This window comes from Salvia splendens, chromosome 1 (genome assembly GCF_004379255.2).
Source record: "Salvia splendens isolate huo1 chromosome 1, SspV2, whole genome shotgun sequence".
NCBI lineage: Eukaryota > Viridiplantae > Streptophyta > Magnoliopsida > Lamiales > Lamiaceae > Salvia > Salvia splendens.
Window position 1 is genome coordinate 9,905,696 of NC_056032.1, and position 25,575 is coordinate 9,931,270.

Consider the following 25,575-nt stretch of genomic DNA (forward strand, 5'->3'; position numbering starts at 1 on the left):
CGGACATTTAATGACGGACATAATCCTTGTATCTACAAAAAAATAATTTCGTTTTATTTTAGGTGTTCACAAAAAATAGTCTCATTTCAAAAATAGAATCACTTTTTCTGTTTCTTACCTTTTCTCATCCCTCTCACATTTTATGTACCTTTTCTCATTTCTTTTTTAATGTACTAATTTTTCATTAAAACTTGTATCGTCCACAAGTGAGACTACTTTTAATGAACGGAAAGAGTATGCAAATATTTGTTTTGTCTTATCATTTTGACATTCTATACAAAAATATCTCAGTCTTAATATGAAACAATGGGATAATTCGATGACATTAAAATTTTGAAACAAAAGACGAAATCGTGTATCCACTTAAAATAACATAACTTTGATTAGCCTCTCTTCCCTTCTTGTCTCATATTTTTTAGGAAAATTGATAATGATTTTCCTTTATCTCATGATATTTGAACCTCAACCTATCATGAAAAGATTCATATACATTTTTAGATGGCATATAAACTTGATTTTTATGTTTTAGAATACGAGTGACTGAATACGTCTAAGGTAAATTGTTGGAAAATGACAAAATACATCTTTAAATCATTGTATTTTGATTGTTTATTTCAATAGATCCTTATACAATTTTTCTATTTTAGTAACTCTTTGTACTTTTAAATTCGATATATTACAATCCTTATTTAACGCAATCGTTAACTTTTCCGTTATAAAATAACACATCATATACTTTTAATTATTTAAACATATTCAACAAAATATCCTAGTTAGAAAATATCAACATAACATAAATATACAAACAAAGAAAAAAATAAAAAAAATAAAAATAAAACCTAAAATGGCGGACAAAGACGAAGAGATTTGTTGTTTGATTATAAGAGTCAGAACTCATTAAAAAAGAGTGATATATGTGTAGGTTATTTAATTGAAGTTTGAATATTAATTAATTTAATATTTGGTTCCAATAATATAAATCCGTGAAATTCTTTTAAAGTTTTGAAATTTTTTAGGTTTTATTTTTGTTTTTGTTTTTATCTTTTTTTTAATATTTATGTTATGTTATATTTTGTAATTAGGATATTAGGTGGAATATATTTAAATAACTAATATATGGTGTGTTATTTTATAACGGAAAAGTTAACGGTTCCGTTAAATAAGGATTGGAATATATCGAATATAAAAGTATAAGGACTTATTAAAACGGAAAAATTGTACAGGGATCTATTAAAATAAACAATCAAAGTACAATGACTTAAGGATATGTTTTGTCTTGGAATATTCGTGAATGTGTTCTCATCCAACTTTTATCATTATTATTATTATTATTATTATTATTATTATTATTATTATTATTATTATTATTATTATTATTATTATTATTATTATTATTATTACTATTACTATTACTATTACTATTACTATTACTATTACTATTACTATTACTATTACTATTACTATTACTATTACTATTATTTTCGTGATTTAATCTACAGATTGAAATTTGTGCATTAAGATTGTCTCGTCAAATTTAAATCCTCGCTGCAAATATTGGATTTTTTTATTGTCAAATAGTACCAACTAGTAGTATTAACAAAAATCAGCAACCTCCTAACTCTTAGTTCCTCTAAATTAAAATTAAAATTAAAATTAAAATTAAAATTAAAGCTAGTGTCATGAACACAGTCAAGTGCAAGAAGTTTACAAATACTACAAATAAAAATGGGGAAAATTCAACCGAAATTAGAGTCATAAATGTATGCCGCTCAAGGCAGATTCAATCTACAAAAAGAATCAGTGGTAAAATGTTAACGACACACAAAGGCACATTTCCTCAGATATACAAGGAAGACAACAAATTAGGGATAGGCTCGTACGATATGCACACAACACCATACATAAGTTTTAAGTACAAAATATATGATGCTCAACGTACCCGGGCATCGTCGACACTGTCATCATCATCATCATCGTCCGTCTTCACTATAGTATGGGAGGTTGCCCTGAGAAGGGCGGGTTGCTGGCTTTGTTTGTCTGCTAATCGAAATTATGGAATCCGAGAGGCACGTTTCATGGTATGCATGACAGCAAAAGAAAGCATATATGGCCACATCCTGTACGGAGAATGGGTTGAAACAAATGCAACACCTTGTGCCACACCTGCTATTTTACTTGACCTCCATGGTCCTGACGCTGACAGATCTCTTGGCTGGCCGAGAAGCCCCTGTCTTTCTTGTTGCTTTTGTTGTGGGACTCGTCTTCTTCATTGCCCAAGTCTATAGCTCGCCTTGCTTCTTTGTAGCACTTGATCAGCAGGTTAACGCAATCTGCCTGCTCATTTATCATAACTAATCCATCAATCATGAATAGCGATCGACCCCTGGAATTGTGAGTGGATGAGATTATTACTTTGAGAATATCGTTACACCCATGCCTGAGAGAGGTTTCAGTCCTGTGGTCAGTGATGATTTTGACTAGACGGTCCTCGCAGCCTGAAACAAAATGCATTTCAATTCAATGATTTAGTAATTGAACGAATAGAAGTGAGTACCAGTGATTAAGTAATTTGACTACGCATGTGCATTTCATTTCAACTAACAGATCGGATAAATATGCTTTAGTCCATGGATAGACCCCTTGTTCTTTGTCGGGTTTTTTCAGAGTGCCTTTTTTTGGATCCTTGTGGGTGAGCTGTTGTGTTTTGCATAATTCTTGTTGATGCTACGGAGACTAAGCTCGCCAATTTTTGGTGGTTTATAGCATTTTGTTATTCATAAAAAAAAAACCCTTTTCTTAACAAAGTCATTGGATCATTTATATCCTCCTTTTAAATGTGCTACACTCCGGAAAAATTAGAAGTTTCACCTAAGTTTCAGATTGAGCACCAAGGACAAATCAAAATAAATAAAATTTGGAACCAACTTACCGATGTATCTCCAATAAAGGGGATCAAGATTGCCAACAGTTTGCTCCAATAATACACCTACCTGCCAAAGATGAGACCAAGCAAAGAATTCATAGCTTTTCTTGGTGCAGACTCATGTTTCATTGATCAATCAGCAAGCTCGGTTTATAACTTACCATATCAGGTTTGTTCATACACTGCTTAATTAGCTCTTCCCAGAGGTCATCATCGTGTTGATTACTTACCAATTCTATGGCCTGCGAAAAATACCAGATACTTAATCTAAACTCTGCTTCAGAACTCTTTCAAATATATGAGTATCAAGGTGAGCACCTCTTCTATGTCACCACCCAATTTGTTAATGATTACTGTCAATGCTTGTTTTGCATTTCCCATTCTCCCAAGGATGAAAACTTGCTCCTTCAAAAGTCCTCTTCTGACACATATTTCATGAGCCTGAAACGAAATTTGCATAATGGTCAAAGACAAGGATGAAACAATCGAAGAGAACGTACCCAATTACAGAGTATACCCTTTCCAGTGTATAATGCTGACTACTCCGTAGAAAGGGAAGCAGCATTTTTGGATCATAATCCGCATACAACCTGTTGACAACCATCAGAAATGGAACCAAGTTTTGACAAACAAATTCTATTAACAAAAGGTCACATTATGTGTCATAAGGCAAACAATATATAAAGCAAGTAAGCATAATAGACAGACCTAATCAAAAAGCCAAAACTATTTCTCAAGTAACTTTTACATCATTCATGATGAATTCACATTATTAACAGATATTTACCACATGGCCAAACCATAAAATCAGCCGGAGAAGAACCAGAATCAGAAATAAATACCAGTAAACACTGAAAAGCAATCAGTTCAATCAACCAAAAAGAAAAGGTTAGATAACGTTTAACAACAAGACAAGCTTCACCATGTACTAGTTCATATAAATATCAGTTGGACCCATAAGTGTCTTCAGGGTAGTCTAAGATCATTCAAAGGAAATTAGATGATGAATGTCACCAGAAATGAACTGATAATTAATAACGGAAGAGAAACTAGTGGGCTAAATATGACAGTCAAATACAACATCTTTTATGTTGCTTAGTTTGTCACTTTAACTTTAAATCACATCCTTTGCTTGTTCTAGTTCGTCAGCTTAACTTTAAATCATATAGACACTCTTCCCTACGCGATCACAAATTTCATAAGTTAAGTCCTCACTACTTTGGCCCTTGCATAATTCTTGACAGAGTAGGCACTGTCGCTTACAAAATGCAGCTCCCAACTTCTTCGAAACAACATCATGTGTTTCACGTTTCTCAGCTCAAGCGCATCGTGGGAACTTATCATACCATATCCACTGATGTCCCTACAGCTGGAAAATCTTCCTTGATTGAATCAGTAAAGATTTTGGATAGGAGAATGGAAATTTTTGTATGATCCATGCCTTCAACACCCTCAATTCCAACCATGAGGTCAAGGGTTTATTCGGGGAGGAAGATTTGATGTGTGGGAACAGAAGGAAGCATTGGAGGGGAAGAACTGGAGGAGAAGTTGTTGAAAAAGGCAGCTGGAAGTCATTAAACTGTTAGAAGGTTAGCAGCAGTTAATTAGTTAGAGCAGTTAAATATCGTGGCAATTGTACTAGTTAGAGAGTCAGTATAAAGCGTGTATCATCCATTCATTACGCTTCTTATGAAATGAACTAGCCATTTCACACCATTCACTCTTCTCTTAGCTCTATCTCTCTCTGCACAAAACATATCACCTAAAATACTTCTCGCCCGGCCACCACCTCTCCCATCAGCGGCGTCCCTGAGCGGTAATAGCTTGTTTCATAAATTATGCACCAGAAGGATTCACCACTCGAATTAATGTGTTCTGTAATATTTACAAAGCCTCTTTTTTAGATTACTTCCGAGCACAAGTGGAGTCCTTAATGGTGATATTATCACTATCATTTTATATTTACAGCTAAGTGTAGCTAATGATACCATAAACAGCATGAAACCTATTTTCTGAATTTCTAATAAAACAAGATGGAATCAAAATAGAAGACATGGCAAGGAAAGGTCCTCCCCCCCCCCCCCGGCGCATGAAACCACCAGCAAAAGATGCGTATAAATCTCTTCCTACAATAAGTCACCAACTAATGAAACCCAATATGGATGTATGGTCAAGTGAGAGATACCAACACCATTGCTGACTCTCGTCAAAATTGTTAACATCTTCATATCATAGAGAGAGCAGAAAAGCAAGCATCACTCTTCTTGGTGTAAAAAACACTAGCACGTTTATTAATTGGACAAAACAAAGGTACAGAGAGGAAGAGATGGACACAAACATAATTTGCAAGTTAAAATATTACCACTAGTACACAGTCAACTAGCTCAAAAATGATGGATAATATGCATCTCTAAATTGATGCATAACCCACATTACGAAAGGACGTAGAATACCATGCACGAGTAAAAGTAAATCAACCAGATAACTCCATCAGGATTTAATATACTTAAGGCAAATACCTGACGTGAAGGAACTGCACTGCTGAAGTCCTCCCGATCTTCTTCCACAGGTATATATGCCAGAACAACCAAAGAGTCACCAAGAGGTGCAATGACTGAAATGTAATAGCTGGTTTGAAAAGGCGCCACAACATCCACCTTGTCCAAGCTAGACATTTGCAAATAATTATAAGTGACATTGGCGCCTTTATTCTGATTGTTTCTTATTGATATTATTTTAATCGATGTTCCCCACCCAATGACCAGCAAATTGTCATCCAGAATGAAGTGCAAAGTATGTGTAAGAACTTAGCTGTAGTTTTTGTTTCTTCAAAGCATAACAGCAGCTGAAATTTTATAGCTATCTCCATAACTGGCATTCACTTACCTGCCAAACTAAATGGGGAAGCAGAAGCTCAGGACGTGGGCTTCCTCTTGGTCTTTCTATGAACGCCAACCGTTGATCGTTAGCGGCATCATAAACTTTTACACCTGTGTCATACTGTCATTATCCCAGGCGATGAGATTATTTCTCCACTTGACTGAATGAATTGGGCCTTCACTGGAGTGCAAAACCTGGATAGGGAAAACGATTCATGAAAGAACAAAGTTTTAAATACTTTCCAGGGTTCTACAAGGAAGAAACCGAAATAACATATAAAAAAAAGATAAATAAACCTGGTCTCGATAGCCTATCCATTTCTTCACGTTATAATACAAATGCCCAGCTAAACCTCCAGTAACAAATCCTCTGGATGGTTTTCTCATGTACTCCGGGTCTAAAGAAATTGCCTTCATAGGACGATGATACTCAAATTTGAATCTTTCCTCAGCAAAAAGACTATTTATTAGTACAACAGAACCATCATCGGAGCAGCTTCCAATATATTCACCTTCGATATGAAGCAAAAATCATTAATTGCTGCAGTATGAGCAACGAATTCTTTAACCTGGAGAAGAAGAATTAGTTAGAAACGCTGCAAATATCTCCTGGTTTGTACAATATAAGGGTGATAGAATGATGAGGGAATAAAACATATCCATATCTACCTGAAAGAGGAATACTAACTTGCTCATGGTAACACAGTGGAAATTGATAAACAAAATGATAAAGATACAACTGTACATTATAATTCGTGATCATAGTCTAACTCAATCAATTGCAGGGAGAAATAAGCTGGAGATTAAATGCAAGTCTGGACGCATTTTGCAGTGCCAGATTGAGAATTTGCCGTAACCAGTAAGCATCAAAAAGCTACGTACTCCAAAAATTGCTAGATAGCAAGTTGTAGGATAGGTTATTGCTATCAAAGCTGTGGCTCTAGTTTATTATGGTCCAGCTTTGTGTACTCAACTTCTACTTTAATTGACTCTTTAATCATCACACCAGAACGGCAACATGCCAACATTTCCATACACTCTCACGGGGACGATTACAAAAGCCCCCAATCTCAAGCAAAAAAAAATATTACTATAATTAATAAAACCATTCAAATTACAGAATTCAGTAGGATGAGAAATTCCAACTTAGACTCACTTGAATCCCGAGGAAATCGAGAATGTGAGTGAGAGCCGAGAGCGATCGGCGATGCAGGAGGCCGCGTCACCGTCGTCGCTCTGTATGAGAGCAGGAACGCTGCCGCCCATACGCTGGTACTTGAGGCGTTGCTCTCCTCTTCTTCCTCTTCGTCGGAGTTGTCTTCTTCAGATTCCTCTTCGTCGGCGACATTCTGGAAATTTGTAATTTAGAAATATGAAAATTGAATGATTGATTGAAGAAATGTATACAAGCATTTTGATACTACTAAGGAGATGGGGTTTCTTATTAGGCGAGATTTCAAATCAATGCGATCGTGAAGATAAGACAATGATTTAAGTGCATGAGAAAAAAAGGATATGCGAGAAGGAGATAAAGATGGATCGAAGATAAACATGAAAAGCTTACTGCCAGACCTAACATCAAACTGCGCCGTGCTCGGAACCTCCAAGCAGCCTATGTGTGCTTTCTGTCACATAGAAGAAGCTCTTGACCACTAGATAGAAGACAGTTGTTTTAACAACTGGTGGTTCCACACTCGCTAATAATTTTGATCAAATGAAAATTTATGCCAAAAATAAAAATACTAATCCAAAAGTTTGAATGGATTAGCTTGATGATATACCTCGGAATCATTATATCATTATATATCCAAAAACCCGTATAAGGTACTATTAATATTACCTATATTACTTGCTCTTTTTTATTTCACATCGTCTCAAACTATTTACAATATTTATGTTTATTTGAAGTAAGAATTAAAATATTTAATTAATACTCTATATTAGAGTTTATTAAGTGTTTTCTTATTAAGTGATTTGTCATTATATTTAAAATATTAATTTAATTATATTAAAAATTAATCATAAATTTGCGATCTAAAATGAAAAATGTACTCCCTAATTCCATTAAAATTTGATACACTTGGAAAATGGTAAGGAATTTTAGGATATGTTTTGTGTGTTAAGTGGAGAGAGAAAATAGTATATTTATATTAATGTGAGAAAGTACTTTTTTCAAAAAATGAAATGTGACATCTTTTATAAGACAAATTAGAAAAGAAAGTGTGACATCTATTATGGGACATGGGAGTACCAAATAACCTGAGACCAGGGGCGAATCTACATAAGTCTTAGGTGGGGCATTTGCCCCTCCTCAAGTTCTTAAAATTCATTCGTATATAAATTTACCCCCTTCCCTACAAATTCCTAGCTCTGCCCCTGCCTGAGACGAAGGTAGTATTATAATTTCATTATAGCTGCTGCAAAATTTGTTATTATATTTCATTACACTAAGGCCATGTTTGGTTGACGGGAAAGTAAAGTTGACAAGGAAAATGAATCCTGGAAATATGATTCCTAATAACTTTACTTTTCTATGTTTGGAAAATATCAAGATTTTAAATTTTATACTATTTGATTAAACAACAAACTAAAAATATACTCCTACTTATTACTATTTTTATTTATAAAAAAGAATAATAACATAAAATTTTTAATAATTTATTAATTACAAATGATAATAATTATATTATTATATTTATTATTAGTTTAAGTATACACTATCCATCTTAATATATAATAATATAATTGTAATTATAGTTACGTGGAGTATTATAATCATAAATAATTATAATAATAAATATGATTATTATAATTATAATTATAATTATAATATTTACGGATAATATAATTGAATAAATTTTATAATTTAAAATTTCACTACGACTTTATTGATTAATTATTAATTTATAAAATAATCATTATTAATTATTATCATATAATTTGTACTATTTTATAGTTATATTTTAATTATTTATTAAATTATTAATTATTATTATTATGATAATTACAAATATATATAAATATTATAATAATATAGTTATGATTAGGATAATATTAATTATAGTTATTTATTATACCGAAATTAAGTATGATTTATAATTTTATGTCATTTTTAATACATTGTAATAATAATAATAATAATAAACAATTGTAATAATAAAACTATACTTATATTGCATTAAATATGTAAGAATCCTAAAACATGGAAAAAGAATACCTAAGAAAAGTTAGGATTCAGAATCCTGGAAAGTTGTACTAACTTTCCATGTTCTTGGATTCTGATTACTTTTCCAATTTGATTAAAAATCGAAACAAACACAAGAATTTAAAATTTAAGGAATCAGATTACTTTTCTAGACAAAATCATGGCAACCAAACATGTCATAAATGTCAGCATCAAGGGGATTTGAGTTTGGGCTTGATCAATGAATTCTTGTGAGCCTGTGTTTTCGAAGGCCCAATTTATATTGCAGCCAGTAATTCGAAGCCTTATAAAAATGTTAAGTCTTTCTTATTTCTCTTATATAAAGTGTTTTTTTCCTTCTCTTATATAAAGTGTACGCGTACACTATGTGTTACATAAAATAACGGAAGATAACGATGATGATGATATACTACTATATGATAGGTATCCCTATGAATAAGTCACTTTATGGTATAGGACCGATTGTGATCCTAGTTGAAATGTTCAGGATGTAAAAATTCAAAAGATAAAGCGTAGGACCGATTGTGATCCGAGTTGAAATGTTCAGGATGCAAAAATTCAAAAGATAAAGTCTATGACAAAAATCGTAAAATGGACATATGTTCAGGATCAATTTTGACATTTACTCTTATAATTTTATATATACTACAAAATGCAAATGAAACCCTAGCTAACTAAAAGATCTAGCTAATCTTATTAGGAAATTATTAAGCCATCAGAAATAATAAATCCCAATTAATTAAACAAAAATACGTGACTTAAGAATAAGAATAAAAAGATAAAAATCAAATTGAGTGTTTAATCTTACATCCATCGCGGCGCCATATATTAATTATTTCATGACTTCATCTAGATATGTGTTAGTCTATGATTGCAAAATATATATTTTAGATATCAAAACTGATTTGTAGTTTCATTTAGTGTGACGCCCCGGATTTTATTCCTTTTAGTTGGATTTAGTCGGATTTAATAGCTCGAGTAATTCTCGTTTAGAAGGCGTGTGAACGTAGGATTTTCTGTTGTAATTCCAAACGTTGGAATAAAGTGTATCGATTTTGAAAGAAACGAAATACAAGGAGAATTTATGCAAAGAGTAAAAGTGGAGGTTATACTTTGATTTAATAAGCAAATTGAAGAGTACAAAATATACAAGGATGATGGAATTACGAGTAGTATATGAGTACATTTGGAAAAGGACTATACATATAGGAATTTCACCATGAGGCATAACAATTTTGGAATGCAATATCTTCACTTTGAAGATTCCATCACTACACTCTAGCAATTATACTATTTTGGCAAAGAGACAAGTAGGATACTAGTCAACTCCTACTTCCATCTTCTCCACTTCTTTCCCTCGATTTTGGCACCCACAAGACTCCAAACATGGGTAGCCATGGTACCTACAAATTATCACCAAAGAAGGTATCAAATTTGGTACATAAAATAAAGGAAAAGGGAGACACAAGCTCAGTTAAGGGAGGAGATGGGGTGGACTGCTCGGAGCAGCCTGGGGCTGCAAGTTAGAGCTCGATAACTGCTCCTTTTTGTCACCAATCCAAGTTTCATCAAAAAAGAAATCAACACAAGGTATCCCTAGGGAGTGAACTCATCACCAAGCTCAAAAGAGCAAGGCAAATCCACACAATCCCATGCTGGAAAAGCAGCTACAAACAACTCCAAGACTTACACCAACTTGGCATGATCAACATACTTATAAAACACAAAAGGTAGCCAAGTGTGTAGCCAAAATTAGTAATGCAATGTCCCATAATTCTGCCACAAGAAGCCAAAGCATTTGGCCTATAAATACCGCCGCCCCCTCCCCCTCCACAGAGGCATTCCGTCGATTATCAAAAGGGCAAAGAGTGTGACGGAGTGAGGAGTAGCGGCGCGAGACGGCAGAAACGGGAAGGCAAACTAAAAGGAGCCAGAGAGAGAGGTAATCACCAAACCACCTTTGCATCATATAGACAAATAAGATAGCACAAGAACATAGACTTTCTCAAATAGGATCACCACAGTTTCAAAAGCAATTACAGTAGGCAGAACCCCATCAAAACGATGAACAACAAGAGATAACTAGCTTCTCCCCGAGTCTCCTTAAACAACCCCGCGAGATCAGATATTCATGGAACAAAGAATACATAGCCACTGCGTAATTCAACAAAGTAGTAAACGGGGGAAAGGGGGAAGGGACTTAGCTTCTGGACTGAGAGGCCGCCGGAGCGGTAGCGCGCGAGACGGAGGCGGTGCGGCGCGAGGAGGACTCCCCGCTAGACTCCAGCGACGGCGAAGCTCCGGAAACTCCCGCGGAGAAATTTCAGGCCGCGGCTGAGGAAGAGGGAGGGAAGCGACGCCTCCTCTCCGCTGCTGACTCGCCGAGAGAGAGAGCACTCGCCGGAGGACGTTCGACGGAGAGAGCGGGCGTGAGCGGCGGAGAGCCGTGAGAGAGAAGGGAGACGCCGCTGCTCCTCCATCTCTAATTTTGGGGATCTGCAATTGGGAATTAAGTGGAGTTTGGAAAGAGATGGAGTCACGATGGGGTGGGACTGCCCATTACTAAGTGTTGGGCCATTAAAATTATTAGATTGGGCCTCATAAATCAAGATAGTGGCTGGGTACCTTATTTAATTAACTGGGCCGCTCTATTTAACTAGCTGGGCCCTGACAACTATTTGGAGTGTTAAGTGCTAAGTAATCAAATACTGTTTGGGCCACCTTGGAGTAACTAGTTGGGCCGAGATGGTTGAGGAACACGGAAATAAATTACGTTGGGAAGGAATTTAAAACAAGATTCAAGCTTAGAGCTTAATGAATTAATTCCAGAATAAATTACTAAATTCCCAAAGATAGAAAGTGATGAAGCGGGAGATGCGAGGGCCGACCGGCGTCGCCCCGCGACGCCATGGGCGGCCTTAAGAAAAATCCGAAGAAGAAGGAATTTAAGGAGGGATTTTAAGAATCCATATTTTATTAAGAGAAATAGAATTTCTCCAAGAGAAGTAAAGAGAATAATTAAGTGCTGCAGAGCAGTAAAGCCGAGTTAGGATTTAAGAAAAATCCAATGAGCCGAAACTATGAGATAGATGCTATCCTATAGGATGCATGCATTCTTTTCAGAAAAATAGTTCAAGTACTAATTAGCGTGTTACGCTATTTATTTTCAAGGGAGAAAATATTCAAGGGCAAGTGAGGCCTAACGAGGAATTTAATTGGAGATAAGCATACGAGGTGGGCTTTCTTTTAATATCCAGCACTATGGTGTGGATATAAAGCAAATGTTTGAAGTTATGAAATACCTTTTTCTCAAAAATGGATACGTGATCATTTCTTTTAAAGTTGTTGTCATGCCATAAAATGTTTGTTTTCGAGACCTGTCTGTGAGGGCTATATGCCGAAAGTTTGGCGATGCCAAAAATTTGATAAAGAATTCGGTTCCCAATAGGACCGCAAATCCTATTCGGAATTTCATGCGCGAGCGCTGTGAGCCATCCTAGAGAGAGGTTGGCCGGCGAGGGTGTTCGTTGAAGGTGGCCACCTTTACGGCACGAGTTTCTCAGACATGGTAGGAAATTTGAAGAACTTAGACTAATCAGTCGGACTTTTAAGATCACAAAAGAATTTAGTATGATCGGGCCTTTTTAAGAAAAACCCCCGTGCGATACTATTGATGGATGACAACCTATATTTGTATGTTTTATTTTCGGCACGTGTCCACTGAGTACTCTTGTACTCAGCCCTGCATGTATTTATAAATGTGCAGGTTGAACGTCAAGATGGAGAAGAATTGATCGGAGTCGATGCTATTAAATAATCGTATGGATTTCTCGACGATTCGTGTCTTCATACACGAAGTCGTTCAGTAGGGACCTATTCCGCTGTGTTTTGTTAAATGAGAATAGTAACGTCTCATCATCGAACTTTGATTCAGTTGACATGTCAAATTATTCTATTCTGAGATTGTATCAAATATTTGACTATTATTTTGAAATATCACATTTGGCCTTCGGCAAGTTCTTCAGATTCTACCCCCTTTTCTATCCCCGCTTCTTTAATCCTCCATTAGTCGCGAATTACTCATCTTGTTATCCTTAACGAGAATTGGGTCGTGACGTTTAGGCCATGTTTGATAGTTATGATTATGTCTGAAAAAGTAATCCGATTCTTTAAATTTTAAATTCATGTGTTTGTTTTGGTTTTTAATCAAACTGGGAAAGTAATCAGAGAACAAAAAAATTAGTACAACTTTCCAGAATTCTGAATCCTAACTTTTCTTAGGTATTCTTTTTCCCAGTTTTATGATTCTTATATAGTATAGTTTATTATTATTATTATCATTATTATTACTACAATATTATTACAATATTTTAAAAATAATTTAAAGTTATAAATCATACTTAATTTCAGTATAATAAATAACTATGATTAAAATTACCATAATTATAACTATATTTTATAATATTTCGTGATAGAAATTAATAATTTATTAAATAATTAAAATATAATTATATAATATAAATCGTATAATAAACAATTATTATATTTTACTCCCTCCGTCCGCCATTAGGGGTCCCATTTATGGGCGGCACGGGTTTTATGAAATGGTAAGAAAAGTGGGTGGAAAAAAGTTAGTGGAATAGGGGTCCCACTTGAATATATTAGTTTTAAATGAAATGTGAGTGAAATGAGTTAGTGAAAGGTGGGACCCTATTACCATTTATGGTAAAACTGAACCGAGACTCCTATTCGCGGACGGACTAAAATAGAAAAACGGGACTCATATTCATGGATAGAGGGAGTATAAATTAATAATTCATCAATAAAGTCATAGTGAAATTTTAAATTATAAAATTTATTCAATTATAATATCTATAAATTATAATAATAATAATAATTATTATTATTATTATAATAAATGAGTATAATACTCCATGTAATTATAATTATATAGTTTTATATTAGGATGGATAATCCATATTTAAATTATCCACTCGTAATAATAAATATAATAATTTATTAAAAATTTTACATTATTATTCTTTTTTATAATTAAAAAATAATAAGTATATTTTTAGTTTGGTGTTTAAATTAAATATAAATTTGAAATCTTGATGTTTTCCAAATACAAGAAAGTAAAATTACTAAGAATCATATTCCCGGGATTCATTTTTCTGGTAATCATTTTTCTTGTCAACTTTACTTTTCCATCAATCAAACATGACTTATAGTAATCAAGACAGTTATAATTGCATATCACGATTCCATATTGGTTGTTGTCGTATATATTCTCATTTTCAAATAAATTCCTCCATTTTCAAACATAATCGTTAGTATCAAAATTATAATTATATATTGTGTAATACATACATCAAGTTGTCGTAATACTCCCAAAAATAGTCGTGGATGAATGCAATTGATCGTGAAACGGTGTGGGGATGGAAAATAAGGAATATTTTATTTGTGAAAAGGAATTCCATGCCTACCAATTTATACATTACCACTCCTCTCTCTACGTATATAAAAAAAATCTTTGCAAATTCAAGAGGATCCTATGCAAGTTTATGCATTTATGCATATGGACAATCTAGAGAGAGAGATAAGGCCACACTTGCCGTTAGATTCGGAGGATGCCCCCTTCAATTCCTAGACTTCAATAGCCCCTTTCCTTTTGTCGTCGAAATATATTTACTGTTATACTATATGCCAGTAAATATAAATTGAGTTTTCAGTAAAAAGTTCAAGAATTTATAATGAAGTAAAGCATGCCCTATGTTGCACTATGCTTTCAATATGACTTTTACTTTAGGCTAAGTTTGAGGTAATCTACGTTTAATTCTTTTTTTGAGGTGGGTCTATTAGTTCAATTACGTATATATATAGGAACGTGATCAAATGCAAACTCTAAATATTGTACAAACTCCAAACTATGATCTGGGCCGTTAGAAAATATCAACAGATTATAAAATAATAGCAACAAAAAATGTCAACACAATGTCAACGATTGATGTTGTGTTGAAATTGTGTTGACATCAAAATCTTGAATTTTTACACTGTGTTGACATTGTGTTGACGTTGTATTGATACTATGCTGAAAAGTTTGGAGTTTGTACAATATATGAGTTTGCATTTTATCAATATATATATTAAATATTTGGTGCAATTGTTTTTGGACAATAATATAGTGAATAGAATGGCGGGAAAAAACAAAAGAAAGCCATGTATTAAAAGTTAAAACCCTATATATAATAATTTGATTTCTCTTGTCAAAGGATAAAGTTAATTAATTATGATCATCCGTGATTTTCATATATCCGAATTGGATAAAATTCAATCTTGTATTATGATCTGCACACCTTTTCCAAATACTATACTAGGCGATACTCCTAGTATTTAAGTAAGATAACAAAAAATAAAAAGGTCATACCTTGACAATTTTTTCATTAAGTTTTCAAGTTTAAATAAAGGGTAAATGATCCCTTTTGTCCTATCATAACCATTTAGTCCTCATCATTTAATTTTTAAGAATAAAATATATTGCAAAAAATGTGGACGTGATAGTTAAAATTATAAATCAATTGAGTAATTATTGTGTAATTAATATGTAATTGTCTGTCACATCGATTTCAGATTGCCATGACATTTTATTTCCAAAAATGAGTAACATTAAATGGCAATTATATTTTCAAGTAAAGTCTAGAATAAAATCGACCATATATATAACCTTAAATAAAATAACATAATCCCACGTCCCACAATAAGAGTTACATTTTGTCATTTCGGTCCGTCCCACAATAAGAGTCATATTTCACTTTTACCATAAATGGTAAGTAGGTCTCACATTACATTAACTCACTTGACTCACATTTTATTACAAAATCAATATAAAAAAGTTGATCACATGTCCAACTAACTTTTTCAATTCATTATTCTTTATATTTCTTAAAATTCATGGTTGATACCAAGTATGACCCTATTTTGGAATGGAGGGAGTATTTAAATATACATGGGTCAAAAAATTGTTTACCTAACGGTGAGTAATTGGTTTGCCATATATTGCACGATTGGGAAGGAATAAGGATAGATACACAACCCTATATTTCAGCAAGATAGGATGTACTGTACTTACTCGGGAGTATATTATTAGTACTTGTCAAACCCCCCCAAAAAGCTGCAAAACATATCTCGTCAAAATCCTCTGCAAATATTCCAACCATGTCCCAGCAAGATCAAGATCAAAATCATGGGGCAATCGAAGAAGGGTATGAAACTCCTACGTCGGAGGAGCACAAGATTCCGCCGGTGTGTTTGAGATGCCCGCCTCCCGCGCCAAAGAAGCGGACCAGAATTCTCATGGATAATAATAGAAGAATTCGTAATTGGAAACTCATGTTAAGTGGTGAGCTTCTAGATGTTGAATTTCAATCGTTCCTCTTGCTGCGATCTCAACCTCAACCCCAACCTCAACCTCAGTCTCCCCCGATGCGGGAGCAAGAGCCAGAGCCAGACCAGGGTACAAGTACGAACTAGATACGGGCTAATTAGTGAATTTTATTTGATTTTTAGACGAGAGGTATATATATATATATATATATATTTTATTTATTTATTTATTGTGATTAGGTTTTGGAGTTTATATGAACAACTATATATTACTAATATACTCCTAGTAATTACGTATTCTTTTAAGTGGTGATTTTTTGGGAATTGATCATCTATATATATATGGTAATATGGGATCGATATAGGGGCATTCTCCAATTATATATGTTTGAGGGAACTTATGTAATTAGTTATGCAGAGATTTTATATGGACACTCGTCCTTTGAATTTGAGTTTCTTCATCTTTTATTTTTTCCTACGTGCTGATTTAAGGCACTGCGTAGGTCAGACTGAAATCATGTTTTGGGAGGGGCGAGTTTTCAAAGGGAAAACTGTAATTAAGATTGCACTTCTATTCTATTTATTTGAGAGGCTATGTATATTTTTGTCTATATAGTTAAGAATGACCAGTTTCTATCTTCGATTTCGAGAGAGAGAGAGAGAGAGAGAGAGTGAGAGTAAATCAGTAAATCATAAAAAAAATGAAGGTGAGGTTTGAAAAACAGAATCACATGCACAAACGAAATTGGTTGTTTGTTGATGCTACATTATTACCTACGCGTTCCTCGGATTCCATTGTCTTACATCCACAACCATTCTCAATCTGACTATGTAAAAATCACCCCAAATATTTTTAGCAAACTGTTACTATCTTTACATATTCATTATAACTAAACAAAATATTTTGAATCAATTAAGGATGTTAATTTGTATTTCTAAATAGTACTATATCATTTACTGCCCAACTAAAATTAAAGACGCTTTTTTGCATTCTCAGATTGGTTATTTTTAGAAAAAATCTGTACCCATGTAATATGGTTGAACATTCAAGTGCGACTATAATAATCCATTCAATATCTAATTTGTGATTCTGAATTCTCTAGGAAAATGTTTAGACATTTTTAAGGTTGGCTTGGTTTCATAATTCAGTTAGTTCTTCCGCCGTTGACAAAAATAGGGGTAGTAGCATCCATCGTGCTAAAAGTTGTCTTAATTAATAGGTTTAGTTGTGGGGTCAATTGAGATTAACCGTTCCGTTTGACAAATGTAACGAAAACGTTATTATATTTAAATTTGTATGATGTGATATCTATATGGTAGTCGGCTATATATCTTAAATGATGTACTGAATTAATTATCCATCATTATTGACTTAGTTTTACAAGGAACTCATCATCAAACTTTATCTATGTCACTATGTGCACAAGTCTTATTAAAGAACACTCTTTCCTAGTCTTTAAATACCTAAATATAGTCTATATTATGACTAATTTAAAATATAACAAATCTTATAAGTATCTAATTAAATCTTGATACATAAAATAAAATAATATAGTTTGAGTTGCGTGTGGGTGAGTGCGTGCGTGCGTGCTTGTTTTGGGAGAATCTTCAATTAATGCAGATTTGGATTATTCTATAGTTGGCCACAAGCAGTACACACTACCGTTTTGGCCTCTTGGACTGCGACTGTTTTGGCCATCTTACTTTTAACTCTTTTTTCTTCTAAATCTCCCCTTTAGATTTTACTTTTCAGGTATAGTCAAAGTTTTAGTTTCCAGTAAATATTACTACTAGTACATAATTTATGATGGTAGAATTAAGACTTAGTAGGTCCTTCAGTTTTTAATGTATATATCTATTTATAAGGATTAATCAAGAGTTTAGAGTTCATTATCAATAGTGGCGGATTCAAGATCCTAAAACGGAAGGGGAGAAATAAAATTTATCGAAAGCTAACGGAGGGGGAGGGACGAAAATGGAAAAATCAAGTCCGGGTCCATGGTAGCAGATCGCCGGGGAGGGGCGGTCGCCCCCTCCTGCCCCCCTAACTGATCTTTCATAATTAGGGTCAATAATTTTTTATTTTATTTTAAAATAAGTAGATAATATAATAATCCATCATCAGGACTAACTATTTTATAAATATGATCTGAAATTATTAATCGATCGAGAGTATCATGAATCCATGATGCTAAAATTAACCAATATACTATATGTTACTTCTAATTCAACTATGTTCCTCTAAATCCTGAATTCTAAATCTCAAATCCTTTATACTTATTTGTGATTTTTGGTGAGTAATTTCGAATCGAAGATTTCCACCAAATGGAGTATCATTGTGTATGCACTTTTAGTCTCGACATGCTCTTTATTCCGACACACACGCTTCCTCTAGAAAATTTAATCTCTTGAATCTCAAAAATTGACATTCTTATACTTACATATCTATGATTGTTTGATTGTTGTTGGGAAATGTGATTGAGAGTTTTGGAAATGGATCTTTGGTTTCGAAGAAAGGCCACTCGCAATAGGACGATCGTTCTAACCGATGCTATCGCGGGCGATCGTCGTCTCTATTGCACCGCATCTGCCGATCTCACGCCCGTCCCGCCCGCCCTACACATTGGGCGTGCCTATCGACGCTATTGCACGCGACTGCCGATTCGTGCGTTCGACGTGTTTTCCAAAGCAAAATTAATTTTTTTCCCTACTTTTCATTCAATTAATACACCTCTTTGTGTTGTTTTGATATTTTATTTTATATAGAAACATAAAAATTTTAAAAAGATACAAATAGTAGTGATGTGGAAAATGGGGATGGGCGGACTTATAATGCCCTAACTGCAAATTTGATACGAACTAAAAGTACTATAGGCAATTAAAAAAAATTAAGTACAATATAGTTGTATATTTTCCAATAGTTCTATGGTCTAGATATACCACATTGGTAATCTGATTTGGATCATTGTCTCTTTCATGAAAATAGTCATATTTTTATCTGAATGGTTCCTTCTCGACTGAACCTACGTTTTTGTAAAAAATGTCCTCCCACCAAACTAATATCAATATAGATTCTTAAGAAGAACAGGTAAAGAAGTATATGAAATTGGGCTCAATCATATACTCCATGGTATGGATTGATTGAATTCACCATAAATACCAAATACAAAACTTTGGTGTGCATGGTATGACTAGCCTTGACATTGCGCTTATAAGTTTAGTATGCATGATAAGATTTGCCCGAATTCATACCATATATGTATATCAAACTTGCATAGTATGAATTCAATTCATGCATTTCATTTATATCAAACTTGTATGGTGTAAATTCTGTCTAGAGCCTTTGTCCTAGCGGCAAGGAGCTTAGACATTATTGCATGAGGTGCCGAGTTCAAGCCCTCTTGAGATCAGTTGTAATTTTCTCCCTTATATAGGAGTTAATTTTTTAAAAAATGATAATATTTAAAAAAAAAACTTGTATGGTGTAAATTCTAATAATGCATACCAAACCATGAGAATTTGTTATCTATAAGGTATGAATTGACTAAAATACTCCTTTCGTCTGCCATTAGGAGTCTCGGTTTATCATTTTAGTCATTTCGCCATTAAAAGTTCCGGTTCATTTTTACTATAAATAGTAGGTAACACCCCACTTTCCACTAACTCCGCTCACATTCTATTAGTATATAAAACTATATAAAAAATTTCACTATCTTTTCTCACTCATTATTAATAGTGAATATACTACAAAATGTAATTATGGGTCAGTATAGTACAACAAATAGTACAATAGAGTTCAATATATAATGCCGCGCGCTTTGAGCCCCTCGCCGGCAGCCCCCACCATCGGAAACTGCCGAGCTACATACTCGACCACCACCTCCATACGTTCATGAACCCAGTGACGTGCAGAAGGCTCCTCCAACCAAATAATGGGCCAACCGCCGCAGCAAGTCCACGCGTCATGGAGAACTCTGCCGCCGCCATGGCCGCTGCATACAAAAGACAACTGGACTCCTCCATTGCCTTAACCATTATTGTCCTTCTTACCGCCTTTTTCTTCATAGGATTAGTGTCCTTCTTAATCCGCCGTTCGTCCGCCGAGGCACGGCCGGATCAGGAGGGAGGCGCGGCTGAGGCGGTGACGTCACTGCCGCTGGTGACGTACACTCAGCAGCAGATGATGGAGGAGTGCCCGATCTGCTTGAGCGAGTTCGAAGAGGGAGAGACCGTCAAGCTCATCCCTTATTGTGGTCACGTGTTCCATGCCAAATGCGTTGACACGTGGCTTCATCTGCACGTGACCTGCCCCCTCTGTAGGTCTGACCAACTTTTCAAGCAGTCTTGATTCCAATTATTCTACGTTTATGTTGTCTTTCTAATCATCTACTCTTTCAATATTGTGGGTTGCACTTGCACATAGGGATGGTTTTCTAGAGTAGAAATAGATCCACGTGGCACATGCATTGACAAGTAGGCAGATGAGCTAGTGCAGAATAATAAGATCATGTAATATTATTGTTGATGGTGCATGCAAGATTCACGTACAAAACACCTATGTCAACTGTCATACAATATTCAAGGTAGGATTTTTATATACTAAGCCCCACCAATCACTCACTCAAATTTAACCAAAAGATTTATCACATCTAAATCAACGATTTTCAGTTTCAAATGAATGATCTTATCACCAATTTTAATCTTTTTTATATTACACTATTCACTAGTACTAATATTTAATTATATAGCACTCCCTTCATACTACTTAGCTCACTTTGACTGACCACGTGTTTTATGAACTGTAATAAAAAAAAATGAAAAAAGATAGTGGGGTAGATTTTACTTTTATATATTACTAGTTTTATAATAAAATATAAATGAGATAAAATTAGTAGAATGTGTGGTTCATTTCCAAAAATAGTAAAAAAGCTAATTAGAAATTAATATAAATTGCTAATCTTTATAAATTTTTACATTATTTTAATCAATATATGAAAAATTAATTCATAGCACCGAACCGCCCAACCAACACGAAGTTTATATTAGTTTATTTTATAAAGCATGAACTAAAATGATCTAAAAAGAACTCTAAAATTTTAAAATCTGGATTTTCTAAAATGAATTAAAAATGAAGGTTCATGGGTTTTGACACTTAAAATTAGTTCGATTTAATCATAATCCTTCCACTATAATATTATGGGATATTGGTTCCTAAAATTATAAAGGGATTTTCACAAGTAAAATTAAGTATAAATTATTTTGCAAAACTAATGGATTATATTTTTTCGTAGCTAGTTTCTACATTATAGATGATTCCTATCCAAAACTCTTTATAGTAATTAAATGCGGGGTTTTATGTAGGGTAAATTGCAAATTTCATACCAAACCTTCAGCATTTTTTAAATTAAATCCAAATTTACAATGCTACAGCCTACAATAACCTTCCAACCTTTCAACAATTGGAACAAAATCTCTTATGCGAAATTTATAGGAACTGAAAATTGATTGAGTAGTTTTGAAATCCATTGTCCAATTTGTTTTCTTATGCTTTGTCATCGCATGTCAGAATCGTCTCGAAATTTGGTGTGGTAGCTTTAAATCTCCCAAATGGCTGAAGTTGCCATTATTTTAGGGAAGCAATAATTCCTGCGAAACTGGCCAATTATCTTTTTTTTCTATGTGCTCCCTATTAGTACAAACTTAATCATTAATTTAAATGTTACCGTCATGCAATTGTCCGATCCAATTATATTTTTTATTACACAAAATTATCGACTGATATACAAAAGTGCACATTTAATCAGTGATCCAATTTCTTACTACTCCCTCCGTCCCGGCTAAGATCTTCCCGGCTAAAATGACACATTTCTTCCCAGTTAAAACTACTCCCTCCGTCCCAAATTAAAGAATATTCACTGTGGATTCGGCAAGAGTTTTAATGCAAAAATTGGTAAAGTAAGAGAGAGGTAGAATGGATCTCACCTCATTAAAAAGAGAAGAATTTCTAAAATTAGAAAGTATATATTCGTATGGGACGGACTAAAAAAGAAAAATTGTATATTCTTATGAAACGGGAGAGTATATTTAACATGTTCAACTTAAATGATACTTAAAAATAAATTAATTTTTTTTACCATGGAGAGCCGTCGGTTAGTAAGATAACATTTCCCTTATAACTAATAAGTTGGGGATTTGATAGATATGAAACCAATATTAATCCCTCTTAAGAGTATTACGGGGTACATCAAATGAATTACTCCACTTTACTAAACATAAAATGAATATACTCATTATCTGCATTAAATATATCTATGATTACACCTCCAGTGGGACTGACATCTTGAGGTGTTGGCATGCATATTGAATTGCAATTAGTATCGATTATTCTGTTCTATCCATACCATCCAATCCACTCCAATGATATCACTACGTACATACCATATGAATTATGACATCCATATCCATTTTTATGACCTAAGAAATCCGCAGCCTTATTCGAATGCAAACCAGATAAATAAACTCCACTCATATAATAATATTGCGAACCAAATAATTTACCTAATCAAAATTGATAAATCATCTATAAAATCAAATACGACAACTTAGAGCTGCGGTTAAATAACTTATATTAATTAAAGCGCCTATATAAGATGAACAACTCCAAAATAATTATGTTACTCTACAACAATCGGTTAAATTCAAGATCATTCACAATCTTAAACGAGCGTCAGTAAAGTACTTACAACATACATATTAAAGTTAAACTTATTAATACTAATTATCTTTCAATCTTCAATATTTGAATAAATACTAGCTAGTACTACAATATACAGTATTAATTATGTCCATAAATCATGAATTTAGATCAAATTTTAGCCATTTTTACAACTTTTTAAAAAAAATCTTAAAGAAAAACTATGAAATTTGGATTTGTTCTCAATTATTACGCCACAAAAAATTACAGTAGCCTACGTATAATATATATTGACGGTGTTTTTTTAACCAAATAACGTAATTTTGAATAGATGACGTCAATTAACTTACTGCTGGTGACAATTGCGCATGATTTCTTGAGTACCATATTAGATTCAACTACATCTAACCTTTTGCTATGGAACAATTGAAAACAAATTCAAATTTCATGTATTTTTTTGATTGATTTTAAAAATTGCGGGACTGGCCAGAAATTTGACCAATTTCATAATTTTTCCCATAACTTATCCAATATTAATTCTAAAAAATAATTTTACAGTAGTCATGTTTATATAATCTACAGATCATTACTTATATTTTTGTTATAAACTAGATATAGACTACTCCCTCCGTCCTACTTTAAGAGTTCCGGTTTATCATTTTTGGGTGTCCCACTTTAGAAGTGCCGATTGAAATATTCCATAAATGGTAATAGGTCTCACATTCCACTAATATTTTTCCACTCACATCTTATTATAAAATGAATATATAAAAGTAGGACTTACACTCCATTAACTTTTATATACTTCCCTCCGTTCCTTAGTAGTAGAGTCATTTCCAATTTTGGCATTCTATAGTAGTACAATCATTTCTTTTTTTAGTAAAAAAGTATCTCACTATCTCACTCTTACTTTTTTTTCTCTCTTCTCTCTTATTATCTTTTTATTTAATACATTGCACACTTTTTTCTTAATCTCTGTGGGCAGAAAGAAATGCATCCACTACTATGAAACAAATGTAATACTCCCTCCATCCCATTGAAGATGACTCACTTTCCTTTATGGATTGTCCCAACCAAGATGACCCTTATTAAAATTGGAAACACCTATTATCTCTACTTTATTCTCTTTCTCTTACTTTACTCTCTCCATCTAACAATAAAATTGTTGAAGTTGGCGATTGAATGAACGAACAAAGAACAAGAAGAGAATAACACACAAGGGGATTTTACGTGGTTCGGTTTTGTCAAACCTACGTCCACGGGAAACTATATGAGGATCTTTTATTCACAACTACAAGATGAAGAAAATTACAATGGGAAACATGAATGGAATGAAGAACAACACGCACGCTCTCAATCTAATCACAAGACTTGAACTCTAGTGTTTCACTTTTCCGTTCTCTCTTCTATTCTCCCTCTGTATCTTGATGATCTCTGTTTAATTGAAGTGAAAACCGTATCACACACTTTATATACCAGCTGCTCCTTATTAGTTATAACTAACTCAACATGCAACTCATATACTTGGTTGTGGCTGGTGTATATGCAACTCCGAGGCAACTGATCCGAGCCAGGTCCGAGTCAAATCTCAAGAACCACAAACCTAACAATCTCCACCTTGGTCATGTGAATCTTACCCCATACTTGGTCTCCAAACAAAACTCCACCTTATTGTGTAACCACATTCACCAACCTTAAGCAATGCTCAAGCTTAGCGGCTGGTAGTGCCTTTGTCAATGCATCAGTTGGATTGTCTTCTGTGCCAATCTTTAATACTTCAACTTCCCCCTTTGCAATCTGGTCTCGGATGAAATGTAGCCGAATGTCTATGTGTTTACTCCGTTCATGGAAAACTTGGTGCCTAGCCAAACTAATAGCACATGTGCTGTCACAGAACACTCTGACCACCTTCTGCTCTACACCAAAATCTCCCAAGATTCCTCTCAGCCACATCCCTTCCTTCACTGCTTCCATGAGGGTAATATATTCTGCCTCTATGGTTGACAAAGCTACCACAGATTGTAGTGTGGATTTCCAACTAACTACAGTGCCATGAAGCTTGAAAATGTAACCCGTTTGTGACTTTCTGCTGTCAAGATTTGCAGCATAGTCCGAGTTACAGTAACCAACAAGAGGATCCTCAACTCCAAGCTCCTGCCTTTTAAACAAAATTCCCAAACCCTTGCTGCCCTTTATGTATCTCAACATCTATTTTAAGGAGACCAGTGTTCTCTACCAAACTCCTTCATATACTTGTTCGTGACACTCATTCCATGTGCCAAATCTGGCCTAGTGCAAATCATGGAGTACATCATGCTGCCTATGATATTTGCATAAGGGATCTTGAGCATCTCTGATTTTTCTTGATTTGTCTTAGGAATCTGCTGTGAGGATAACTTGAAATGCTGAGCCAGAGGCACTTTGACAAACTTAGAATCTTGCATTTGGAACCTTTTGAGCAGCTTGGTCAAGTAATCAGTCTGGTGTAGCC

The 25,575-nt window shown here is 34.0% G+C and overlaps 1 pseudogene; it reads right to left on the reverse strand.

Annotated features, from left to right (window-relative positions):
- Positions 1 to 1,718: 1,718 nt before the first annotated feature.
- On the reverse strand, positions 1,719 to 20,425 carry LOC121785470 (annotated as a pseudogene).
- Positions 20,426 to 25,575: the final 5,150 nt, after the last annotated feature.